Raw genomic sequence first — 13,094 nt, forward strand, 5'->3', positions numbered from 1 at the left:
AAATTACTGAAGAATCTACCTCTGCAAGCTAACCATTTAGCACCACTATTTCAGTAACCATTTGCAGATGCGACTGTTTCTTGTAGTCCAGTTTCTGGTTTCCATGGCATCATAAGAGGAAAAAACAGGAACTGTGTTGGGTTTTTTTTAAAGGTCATAACGTGCCGGTACTGTGATTGTGTGTATTTATTTTCAACATTGGAGCACTGAACACTTGACAGATGTACTATATGTTGTAGTTTCTGTTGAGAAAATGCTAACATGAATGTAGAAAAAAGAGCTTTAATCATGAAAATAGACTGAGTGAAGGTTTAAAGGCTGATTTAAATCTTTTAGTTTTGGAATATATGTTGTAAGAAAAGTTCCTTCAATTAAAAACAGCTTCCTCCCACTCATCTCCATTCAATTGCAGGTCATCAGTGAGCTTTCTTCTTGCATCTGTTTCAATTCTGCTTCAGTCCATATTAGTGTGCTTGCTCAAATCAAGTTTTCCTAAACTGTGGTTCTGCCTTACTTTTTCTAAGTCAATCAAGTCTAAATTTCTTCTTACTTCCGCTGCCAGCTGTCAGCCTCATTATGGCCTCTGTGCTCTCCACCAGCCTCCGCCAGAGAGATCTGCTCTCTGTCAACCATCAGTGGCCCCGAGCCTTATTGTAGGCTCTTCTCTCTCCTACCTCTTCATCTTTCTTCATCCTTAGCAAGCTCTCTGTTCTCTGTTGGTGATCAACTACCCAAGCTTAAATTGGGCTCTTCACATTCTCATTTTCAACCTTCTGCAGGCACTCTGTCCTGACAGCCAACAACAGCCCTGTGCCATCATGGCTCTTATCTCCTTTCTGCATCTTTTAGGCTCCATGGCTCTCTGCTGGCCATCTGCAGCCCTGAGCCTTAATGCAAGCTCTAACTCTCCTCTGGCCTTTACCAAACCTCAGCCCTTTCACTCTCTCTGTTGGCCCTTCTAATCAAATAGCAAACGTGTCACGCCATGCTGGCTCTTTAGGCAGACTGTTCCTTAAGCCATGGGGGTTTTTTTTGTGTGTGCAGAGATACAGTAAATTATTTCTTATATGTATGTATAAATTATATTCTTTCTAATATGAGTGTTGGCTATAAAGAGGATAATGAAAGAGAGACCTTATGAAACAGAACATATGACCCGCATGTTTTTTACTGAACCAAAAGCTGTTGAACTGCATTCCAGTCATGCTAGGACGTGTTCACTGAGTGTGGGTCAGAGATTTTTATTTTATTTTCATTTTTAAATTCTGCCCATTCTGGCAGCTTTTGCAATCAGAATTGTGATCTGAATACACTGTTGTACCAAACACATTTTGCTTTTCAAAGATCAGCTCTATAAACTCTCCATAGGCTCCTCTTGTTCAGATTTTTTTACCTGTTTATTTCTTCATTTCAATTTAATTTATTTCAGTTATGTGGTATGTGGTATACAGTATGACAATGACTAAGGCAGGAGAGACAGAAGAGGGGATAGGGGGCAAAGGGGAAGATGTAATAAAAGGATAGAGTACAAATAGAAATGCACACTATATCACGAACTGTCACACTTTCAAGAAACAAACATACACCAACTGGATCACAAAAAGTCAGCAATGCATCTTCTTGTGCTGTGTTTCTGTGTGTGATAGAGAGTGTGTGTCTTTGTCTTTGTTCTTACGACCAAGACGGAGCACGAGGAAGAGGACTCTAGTAAGGAAGCTCCTGTGGTCCTGGGCTCGCAGATGACTGGCTACCTTGGAGTTCAGGGCGAAGAAGAGAGCCAGTGGCGTGACGGATAAGGGTCAGTGCAGCTGTTAAAAGGAGGACGATGTGCCAGGTGAAGGGGGATGCCTTCACCTGAGCCTGCCAGTTACCCCCTGTCAGACGCCTCTAGAGACTCTGGTTGTTGTACACAGCCAGAGTGTTAGTAGTGACAAGTGCACAGGCTTTTTGCCTACTCATTGCTCCCAGCTTTGTCGCTGCCGGTTTTATGTTTCGTGTTTGCCACTGTTAATAAAGTCCGGACCTCAGACACTGACCGAGGCAGTCTCTCATGTTTTCTCCTTTTGTCCCTATAGCTGAGCCGGGCAGTAACAGCCCTGAAAATGTACTTGAGGGTAGGAAGCAAAGAGGCGATGGTTTGGTCTCTTTGATTGTAACTTTTTGATGTTTGCAAAATAGATAAAAAACAATATAGAATTAAACAAAACACACACACACACATTATGTTTAGTAATGTACAACACAATTCAAGCTTGTAAATATTCGTGTGCTGTTCCAATTAGCCAAAGGTGAGTTTTGCTTTAATATCATATTGTTATTTTTATGTATAATGCATTGCTTAAAGTACACTACAAATCTTTTGTTTTGCCTTTTTTTGTTAGCAGAGCTTCAAACAGACCACGACATGATTCACTACGAAGAACATGAGACTAAGAACATTTTACGATCTGTTCACTTCATCATGAGCTCAGTTTTAACTGGCTGCAGTATGCAAACCTGTGACCGTAGGAACTGTTGTTAGATAACTTCAGAAAATAATTACATCTCAGCTGTACAATGCAGGCAACATTAGTGCGCTCCAATAGCATATAGTACATAGTAGAGTGGTACAAACTCCGGCTCACCTGACAGTGGATTCATGCTTCTCTATTAAATCAACAGTGTAGATGTGTTGTAACTGCAAACATTTCTGTCACACACCATAACTTACGTTTACTTTCTTTGAAATGAAATTACAAATTACTTTGACACATTCAGCATTATAAGCACTGTGTATGAGCATAAATGTTGACAACAAGGTCGACCTCTTATTTAGAGACGTGAGATTGAAAGGGATTGAATCCTCTCCAGGTTAATTCTCATTACAGGCTAAAAGGGTTTAAATCCAGACTTTTATGTTTAAAATGATAAAGAGTGCTATGACAGAGTTTAGAGTTTTGCTACTAATAAACCATCTTGTATTCTTAATCAAAATTAAATCAAAGTTTGAGTGTATTGAATGATGTCTGAGAAATACAGTTAATGTAATGAAATGGTTCTAATACCTGATCTTCTGACAAATCTAAAGGTTTTGTGTGCGTGCGTGTGTGTGTGTGTGTGTGTGTGTGTGTGTGTGTCTGCTTATGTGCTGTCATTGTTTGTACAGGCGGGGAATTCAACAGTGGCACGGAGCCCAGATCTTGTCTGAGAACTTTAGTGCTTGGTGAGAATGACTAAGCAAATATTCACACAATGTCTAAATTTAACATCTATGATTTAATAAAAGAAATTATATTGAGTGTGTTATGATTAGCAAACAGAGTTATGAAGAAAAAAAGTGAGAAAAGTATTTAAATAAATTTAAAACAGATCATGGATCAAATGGATGTTGTGTGAGATTGAGCTAATTATCAATCTAATTGAATTTAAATAGCATAAATGGAATTAGACATGAATTAAAGTATATTCATTTGTGGCTTGAAATTCATATGTCAGTATGGTCTGAATTTAATGTTAATATTCTTTTGTTTTGTAAGGTTTGGTGCCCTCTTGTGGTAGGGGTTGGTACTTGGGAAGCTTCTTATGCAAAGCAGGTAAAGTACAAGTGTGCACTTAGAAGTGAAACCTTGGCCCACGTACACCTTTAGGTTTTCCTGGTGTATTATAATCATACTGTTTGATTTGTGGTACATGCATACTGTAAGAATACTGAGTTACTAGTTCAGCTGTGTGGCTATGAATCGTTTGTATATCCACTGCTACTGAATATATGTTAGCATGTGTTTGCTCACTTGTTATGAAAATGAATAATACTAGTTCACTGAATGTTATGTTTGATTTAGGCTAATTTTAGATTTATATTGTTGCTGTTTGCAACTATTTATGCTCAGTGGACGAGAAGAAAATGATCTGTGTTGTTTGTGTTTATTTAATTTTACAAAAGGGAGAAAAGGAGAGACCATGGATAAGAAAATGGGTAACCCTTGTGGTGTCCTCTGGTCAAAAATGGTCCCTAGGTGAACGCCAAACAAGTATATGGGAATCCCGAGGACACAAAGGTCTTCATGACTGGGCCAAGTGTCTTCTTTTTTTGGAAATCAAAATATTGTCACCCTACCATATAGCGTGAAATGGAATTAAAAAATTAAAAAATAAAAACGCCCCCTACTGGTAAAATTTGAAGTTACAGCAAAGGAGCTGCAACCTGCTGATTTCTATCAGGTTACCACTTAGACGTCGGGACAGGTTGCATTTTAGCCACATGCTGACTAGTTCCAGTCTTTCTGAAAATATGTGAAATGTGCTTGTTTATTTGTTTGAGTGTTTAGTAGTTTTGTTTTGTTTTAATATATATGTTATGTGGGACAAACATCTTGTTGTTCATATCTTCTTTTGATCGACTTCTCTGTGAAGAGAGGTGACTGGCACCTTTAAGAAACCTTTGAGTCAATCACAATTAGGCATGAAAAAAACTGACTTAGACCAATTCCACAAGAATTAAATAAAACGTATACATATGGTTAATTTAATTCTTGTGGAATTGGTCTATCTATTGCAGTTTCAGTAAACAACAACTGAAATTTGTCATCATTCCAAGGGGTGGTGCTGCAACACAAAGCAATGCAGTAGTAACCGCCGCTTTTACAATAGTTCACAGACAGTGACGCAGTTTTTGCGTTCTTTACATGACTGCATATGTTGTTGTGTCATGAATAGCAATAATCTGCAGAATCATTCTGGCTTTAGAATATTTAATTGAATTAAAGATGAAGTAAAAATGGAGGTGGAGGATATGGGTGTGAAGGAGAAGGTGTGGAGGAGTCTCAGTGTGTCTACAAAGAGTGTGATAAGGACAGAGCAGCAGCAGAGCAGTCCACATACATCGATGACCCTCTGTCAGATTCAGAGTGACACAAAGGGGATGATGCTGGACTCTACGCTCTGTGACAGTGGAACTATTCTCAGAGCAGCTCCTGATGCAGGAAATCCAGTATAAAGAGCAGCAGGGACTGCAGTCCTTTCAGAGCAGCTGTGTAGTGTAGCCAGCTTCCTTTTAGTCTTGGTCGAGTGAACACAAAAAGTTTAAGTTCAGAGTAGAAATATTTAACATCAAGTGAGTTTCCTTTGTTGATTTTGCTCAAGTCCACAGTTAACATAATCTGCAGAGAGTCCTGAATGCCTCATTACCGCAAAAAGATTTAGTGATGGATTTCATTTTTCACCTCAAAATTCTACACACAATACCCAATATCGACAAAGGGAGAAAAAATTCAAGCAAAAACCTTCTTGAAATTGTTGCACATGTATGTGTGTGTGTGTGTGTATTCCTAAAATAAAACATGTATTCAAATATTGAAGTATTTACAGTCTTTACCAAGACACTCAGAATTGAGCTCAGTTGCACCCTGTTTCTGGTGATCACCTGCCAGATGTTCCTACAACTTGGAGTCCACCTGTGGTAAATTCAGTTGATTAGAAATGGTATGATTTATTATGATTTGATAGGTTCCCATATTTGACAGTGTATGTCACAGCACAAATCTAGCCATGAAGTAGTTCAATGAATCATGAATCAATCTATTCTGTTCCACTTATCAGCATTGCACAGGGTTGGGGGGCTAGGGCCTATCCCAGCTGCATTGGGGCGAAAGGCAGGGTAAACCCTGACTACATCGCCAGTCTGTTTCATGGCTAACACAGACAACCATTCACACTTACATTCACACCAATAAACCGAACCCCACTAATTGCAAGTCTTTTGACTGTGGGAGAAAGTTGGAGTACCCAGATAGAACACGCAAACTCCACACAGAAGGGTCTCATGACATGATAGACCTTTGGTAAGATAATAATGCTTACCACCCTGCTGCCCCAGAATAAGGCTAACATGGCAAAATGTGGAACAACTTAAGTGGTGTGAATACTTTATTTTTTACTGCACAATACTTCTTTAACCAAGTATCTGTATTTTCTCTATGTTGCGCGATTACAAAACTGGATTGCCACTTCAACATGACACAAACTTGATTGAACTGTAATATAACACAGCACTGAAAAACACACTGCTGGAGCTCTAGAGAACACCATAAACATGCAACATTAAAATTACTACAAAGTTCTATAGCAAAAAAATAAAGTAGGACTGGCCAAGCAATGCCTGGCTTTTAGCTCCAAGACCAGCTAGAGAGCAGCCATAGTACTTCAAAAGTAACATTCAACTCAGGGGAGAGGCAAAAAAATAAGTGATCAGTAGTGCAAATAATATATTCCAGCACTTAATCCAAAGTTTAGTGACTCTTCAAGGCACAGTCCTTATTTCTAGGAATGTGAGTATCCAAGTACTGACACACCCACTGGAGTTATTAAAGTCATCCAGAAAGTAAAGGCAAACAGCAGTAGCTGAAGTGAAAATGACACTGGCACACTCTGGGGTCAAAGTATTTCCCCTCTGTCTTGTAATCCATCCACTGAAGAGAATTTCAGTAGTTTCCCAAACGCGTATCAATAAGTCAAAGCTTGACACTGAAGTTAAGGCCACACCGTCTTTGTACCCTCTGGAACAGATTCAGGAAGTCTGGGCAGAGCCAGTCTTTGACTTAAAGAATCACTCTGCAGATGTCACTGTGTGTCTCGATCTGTTCAAAAGTAAAAGATTTGTCTTAAAATCATTGTTGCGTACTCTTCACTTCCTTAAAGGACACCAAAATTTTTACTGTATTTTTACTGTACTGATGGGGTGCATTTAAAACATCATCATTAAAAAGAGCATTTTTGAGAACACCAAAAAGAAGGATTTAAACAGCTACAGTTAATGCAGATTGAATACTCACTAATACCAATAGAAGCAATAAAGAATTAAAGTAATTCTGTGTTTGTGTGAGACAGCCAATAAACATGTCACAACAAGTAAATTAAATAAGTTTTATGAAAAGAATGAAGTCTTTTGAGTTATATTCACCAAATAGTGAAATCTTGCATAGATCAATCAAAGGAAACCGAAACCAGTCTTCAAAAGCTTTGTGCAGAAAAAAAAAAACATCCACACAAGGTATCAATTATACAGGGTGGGCCATTTATATGGATACACCGTAATAAAATGGGAATGGTTGGTGATATTAAAGTCCTGTTTGTGGCACATTAGTATATGTGAGGGGCAAACTCCTCAAGATGAGTGGTGACCATGGTGGCCATTTAGAAGTCGGCCATCTTGGATACAACTTTTGTTTTTTCAATAGGAAGAGGGCCATGTGACACATCAAACTTATTGGTAATGTCACAAGAAAAACAATGGTGTGCTTGGTTTCAATGTAACTTTTTTCTTTCATGAGTTATTTACAAGTTTCTGACCACTTATAAAATGTGTTCAATGTGCTGCCCATTGTGTTGGATTGTCAATACAACCCTCTTCTCCCACTCTTCACACACTGATAGCAACACCGCAGGAGAAATGCCAGTACAGGCATCCAGTATCTGTAGTTTCAGGTGCTGAATGCTAGTTGTGTGTTGAAGGTGGCAGGTGGGTTGAGTAACCCTGTACAAGTTAATAGAGGTATTAGCAATTGAACTTCTTTGATTTAGATTGAGATGAAAAGGTTTTACTTTACCAGTTTTGGGTCAGAGTCCTTCAGTAGTTGTTTCTGCTTATGCTGATGATCTAAATTGTTTTGTTAGTAATCAACATGATGTGCATGAACTGAGTGAGACCTTAGCTTTGTAGGAAAGGCTTCTTCGGCCAAAGTGAATTGGGACAAAAGTGAGGCCTTATTAATGGGTGAATGGTGTGCAGAGAATGTTCTTACCCTGCCAGGAAATCTGTGCTGAGGAAGGAATGGTATTAAGACATTGGGACTTTTTATCGGTAATGAACACTATGAGAAAAAGAACTGGGAAGGTATACAGGAAAAATTTGAGTCAAAGGTGTCGAAATGGAAGTGGTTGCTACCCCCAGCTGTCCCATAGGGGTAGAGATCTGATTGCCAATAATCTGGTTGCCTCATCCCTGTGGCACAAGCTTGTAGTATTGGTTCCACTTTCTAGGCTGGTTAAAGATGTTCACCGTCTTATTGTGATTTTTTTCTGGTCTGGGCAGCACTGAATTAAGGCATGTGTACTATTTTTTCCCATGTCAGAGGGGGGGCAAGGACTTATAGATATCATGGCCAAGAACAGTGCCTTCAGCTTACAAACTGCTCAGAAGCTGCTTTATGGAAGCAGTTGCTGTTGGCTCCCTTTGGCTCGGCTGCTTCACCTGAAAGCTGGACATCTTGGACTGTACAAGCATCTGTCTTTGCTTAAAGTAGCGGAGCTCAATATGACGGGTTTAACACTATTTTATCATTCAGTATTGGATGCTTGGAAAACGTTGAGGATTTTCCGTGATCCTGACCCTAGACCTGGCTGGTAGCTTTTTGAGGAACCTTTGTTTCACAATGATTTTGTGGTACGGGACTGTTTGCTGTCATCACCTACAATAAGGACCAAGTTCATTCAAGCTGGAGGATCCTCTATAAGTCACCTGTTGAAAAGCAGGTTGTTGACCTCCAGTGGAGGATTATACATGGATTGATAGCTACAAAAAGGCACGGAGCTGACTTTGACCCAACTACTAGGGGTGGATGTCTATTTTGTGACCAACAGCAGTCTTTGGAACACTTGTTTTTATCCTGTTTAAGGTTAAAAAGCCTGTTTTGTTTTTTGCAGGACTGGGTGGAAGCCTTGGGTGAGCGTTTTTCTACGGCTGTTTTTGTTTTTTGTTTTTAAAAAGAAAGTCTCATGTTTTAATCTTTTTTCTTCTTGGTATGGGAAAGTTAGCAATTTGGAAAACAAAGAAAAATAAAATGTTTGGACAGGGTTAGACTGATGTGGTACTTAGTAAAAAAAAAAAAAAAAAAAAATTCAATCAAAACATCAATCAAACTTCACATTTAAAGAAGAAAGGGATGGGGAAAATCTGACCGCGCAATGTAAACTCTTTTTGCCAGCAACCAAGCTGCTCTTAGCATGAAAAGACTCCATCTCCAACCTAAACAAACATCTGAAAGTAAGTTCTTTTTTAAAAACAAAGATTAGCTGCTGCAACTAACTTGTTTTAGTTGAGGTAGGTTATGTCCCACTTCAGTACATTCGATGTACTATTCTTGTGTGATTTATTACTATTACTGAAGGCTGCATTACAACCTGCTAGCTGCAAATAATCATGCGCAGTTCTGAAAGCAGACAGAATGAAAACATATTACTGATACAGAAATATTTTCTATACGAGATCACTGCCTTACCTAATGTCCACCCAACTGTTACTCATTTTATATTAAGACTTAAAGATCTAGTTGGTATTGCTTTCAGAACTGCACATGGTTATTTGCAGCTAGCAGGTTGTTAATGGTATGCACCATGTCTAACAGTCTGCAGTCTATGGACTAACCTCAACTTACACCAGCTAAAAATGTTGGCTCGGTGGTGAGTAACCTTCAGTAATAGTAATAAATGACACAGCAATAGTACATTCATGTAGTTGTAAAAAATATGACAGTATATCAAGTAATTGAAAGTATTCAGAATACGTTACTCTTATTCAGTAACTTAACGGAATACATTAAAAACTACATTTTGGGGCATGTATTCTGTAATCTGTAGTAGAATACATTTTAAACTACCTTCCCAACACTGATTTTTGGATTATTATTATATAGTCTTTAAACAGGGATGGAGAGAGTTGGCAGCATTGTCTTGTTCCCTTGTGAAATGCAAAGCTTAAAAATGTAAATCACTGATTGTGACTACAGCTTGTGGTGAATTGTAGTGTGCTGATAGTGTGCTGATCCAGGTAATTTAGCTCTTTCTGAACATATATAATGTGGGCTTGTTTGTTTGTTTAGTAGTTCGGTTTTGTTTTAGTTAATGGCTTCTGTAAGACAAACACATGTATTTGCTTATATTTATATGCTTATATATTTTTTTTCATCTGCTTCACTGTGAAGAAAGGCTATTGGTACTTTCAAGAACCCTTTGAGTCTAACACAATTAGGTAATAAGAAAACTCAGACTTTAACCACACGCTTCCGGGAACTAATCGTCAGTTGCAGTTTCAGTGAGCATCAGCTGAAGTTTGTCATCATTCCACAGGGTGGAGCTGCAACACAAAACAACACAGTATTCACACCACCTCTTCACATGATTGCAAATCATTTTGCAGGATCATTATGGCTTCAGAATATTTAATTAAATAAAAAGATGAAATAAAATGGAGGTGAAGGAGGTGAATATGTAGGAGACTCAGTGTGTCTACAGAGAGTGTGTAGAAAGACTGAGCAGCAGGAGATCAGTACAGATACACTAATGATCCTCTGTCAGATCCTGAGAGACACAAAGAGGTTGATGGTGGACTCTTCACTCTGTGACAGTGGAGCTGTTCTCAGAGCAGTTCACTCTACAGCACTGACAGTCATCTGTTCTACTTTTCTGTCAGACTGTACTGGATGAAGCACTCAACCTCTCAGTAATATGTCCCAGTTAGAGGATCTACACAAGAGCTGCTGTTGTCTCACTCACTCTGATTTATAAGGACGCAGGTCATCCACTCTCAGCACAAACCACCCTTTTTACCATTATCCCCATCCGTAAAAAAAGAGGGAAGAACAGAGGTAATAACTGAGGGATGGGTGTTTATAGAGACTCCCTTGATCAACTGTTAGTCAGTGATGCAGCAAATCTAGTATAAAGAGCAGCAGGGACTGCAGTCCTTTCAGAGCAGGTTCAGTAAAAGGAGTAGATGTTACAATCCCTGACAATGCATTGCTTTAAATGGAGAAAATCTTGGGGGATGGCTGTTATGAGGAAAAGCAGCACAGAAGCTTTACCAGCGGCACACATCGTTGTGTGCCTCAACTTTCGTTCTTTTACCCAGGCTAATCTGCTATTTTTCCTTGGTTAGGTTTAGGGATTAGAGATCTGATCTAAATTATCATATTAAATTTGGGACACATCGTCAGTAGTGGACCTTGGATTCATCGGGTGTTTCGGCCATTATCAGTAGACACCCTCATCCAAGGAGGTCCTGCCAGGGTTGATCAGGTCCCGGAGTGCGTCACTGGTTTAAGTTAAAATTGTTACTATTTACTATTCAACTTTACTATTCACTGCAAATACTTACCTCTTTAACATTTATGGAGCCTCATTTCTTCAAAGGGACAGAAAAGGTGATAAAGAGAAGTAAGACAAGTAAGTAAGATAAGATAGGAGAGAGCAGAGAGGAGAGCCGGAAGGGGGGCGCCCGATCTGGCTTCCCACACCTCCCTGCCGGATCAGGCTGTACAGGTATGTCATGTAGCCACCTTCCTCTCAGCTTTCTTACTGGAGTGAACACACTGAGTTTAAGCTCGGACACCTGCACAGAGATATTTAACATATTTAACATCAACATCAAGTTTCCTCTGTTGATTTCACTCAAGTCCGGAGTGGAAATATTCTGTGGAGAGTTCTGAATGCCTCATTATTGCAAAAAGATTTGGTGATCGATTTCCTCGTGTTCCACTGATACAAAGATTCTGTGTGCATATGTACACACTGAAAACATAATTTGTTGGATTAACTTGAAAACATTTACATTGGTTACACACAAAGTTATATTTTATCAGCTTTAGTTTTCTGTGATATTACCACACATTTTTTTATGTTAAATAAACATGGCTGTTATTTTATTTTATGCTATTATGTGTTTTTATTCATGTGATCTCTTCACAGTTATTTCATGTTAATTTTACAGAAAATGTTTGCGTATACATTTTACACCATGCTAACAATAAGACTAACATGGCAAAATGTGGAACAAACTAAGTGGTGTGAACACTTTATTTTTTACTGCATCATACATTTTTAACTAAGTACCTGTAATTTCTCAACAGAACACAGTTACAAAACTGGATTTCCATTTAATACAGTAAACATGTTACACACACGTGTTTCAACTGTAATATAACACAGCACTTAAAAACACACACACACATACTGCTGGAGCTCTAATGCAACACCACAAGCAAGATAACATGCGACAATGAAATTACTACAATTTTTCATAGCAAAGTAATAAATCAGGACCTGCTTTATTACTTTTAGCTCCAAGACCAGCTAGAGAGCAGCCATAGTACTTCAAAGGTATCATTCAACTCAGGAAAGCAGATAGAGACACTTATTTTGTGCCTCTACTTTTTTAGTGGTGGAAATATATTCCAGCACTTATTTCAGAGCTTAGTGACTCTTGTAAGATTAGAGGAAAGTCCTTTGGTCATTTGCTTTGTCATGGGCATCTCTGTGTTATGAGTGTAGAGCATTCTCACTTTGGTCTATCCTCAGTGGATCTCTGGGTGTGAAATGAATGCAATTAAAAACCTATTTCACAAGCAAATCAGAACTGAAGAACATTTAAGATACTGGGTCAAAATGCTATTTAGGTAAATGAACTGAATGTCTCAGCGCCTAGGAATGTGATTATGCCAATACTGACACACCCACGGGAGTGATAAGATTAATCCAGCATGTAAAGGCAGTTGGTTAAGGCCATGCTGTCTTTGTCTGTCTTTGCACGGTCTGCGACACATTTGGGAAGTCTGGGCAGAGTCAGTCCTTGACTTCAAGGATCACTCTGCAGGCATCGCTGCGTGTATCAATCTGTTCAAAAGACTGAAAAAGATTTGTCTTAAATACATTGTATCACACACTTCATTTCCTTAAAGGGCACAGTTATTTTTAATGTATTTTTATACACATACTGATGGGGTGCAAACATCCTCATTATAAAGAGCATTTTTGAGAACACCAAAAAGTGGGATTTAAACAGCTGCAGTCAATGCAGATTGAATACTCACTAATACCAATAGAAGGATTAAAGAATTAAAGTAATTCTACATGTTTCTGTGTGTGACAGCCAATAAAGATGTCACAACAAGCAAATTAAATTGAGTTTAATGAAAATAATGAAGTCATTTGAGTTACATTCACCAAATACTGAGATTGTGGAAAGCTTTTAGTAGAAAAAAAATCCACAGACATACACATCAGTGCAAGGCATCAATTCTATATTAGAGTAATATTTAGAATTACAAAGATTTATCTTAAAATTA

At 38.6% G+C, this 13,094-nt stretch overlaps 1 protein-coding gene and 1 long non-coding RNA gene across 2 annotated transcripts in view; one reads left to right on the forward strand and one right to left on the reverse strand.

Annotated features, from left to right (window-relative positions):
• Positions 1-2,710: 2,710 nt before the first annotated feature.
• LOC120437445 lies at positions 2,711-4,446 on the forward strand. The gene is made up of 3 exons (XR_005611138.1): positions 2,711-3,202; positions 3,516-3,572; positions 3,923-4,446. It is a non-coding gene; the product is annotated as an uncharacterized LOC120437445 (long non-coding RNA).
• Positions 4,447-11,693: 7,247 nt separating this feature from the next.
• Positions 11,694-13,094, reverse strand: part of LOC116320178 (NLR family CARD domain-containing protein 3-like) — a 65,578-nt gene continuing 64,177 nt past the window's right edge. The window contains exon 11 of the mRNA XM_039601925.1: positions 11,694-12,654. The gene's annotated coding sequence lies outside the window, so the exon portion shown is untranslated. The remainder of the gene's footprint in view (positions 12,655-13,094) is intronic.

The sequence above is a fragment of the Oreochromis aureus genome, linkage group 3, assembly GCF_013358895.1.
Source record: "Oreochromis aureus strain Israel breed Guangdong linkage group 3, ZZ_aureus, whole genome shotgun sequence".
NCBI lineage: Eukaryota > Metazoa > Chordata > Actinopteri > Cichliformes > Cichlidae > Oreochromis > Oreochromis aureus.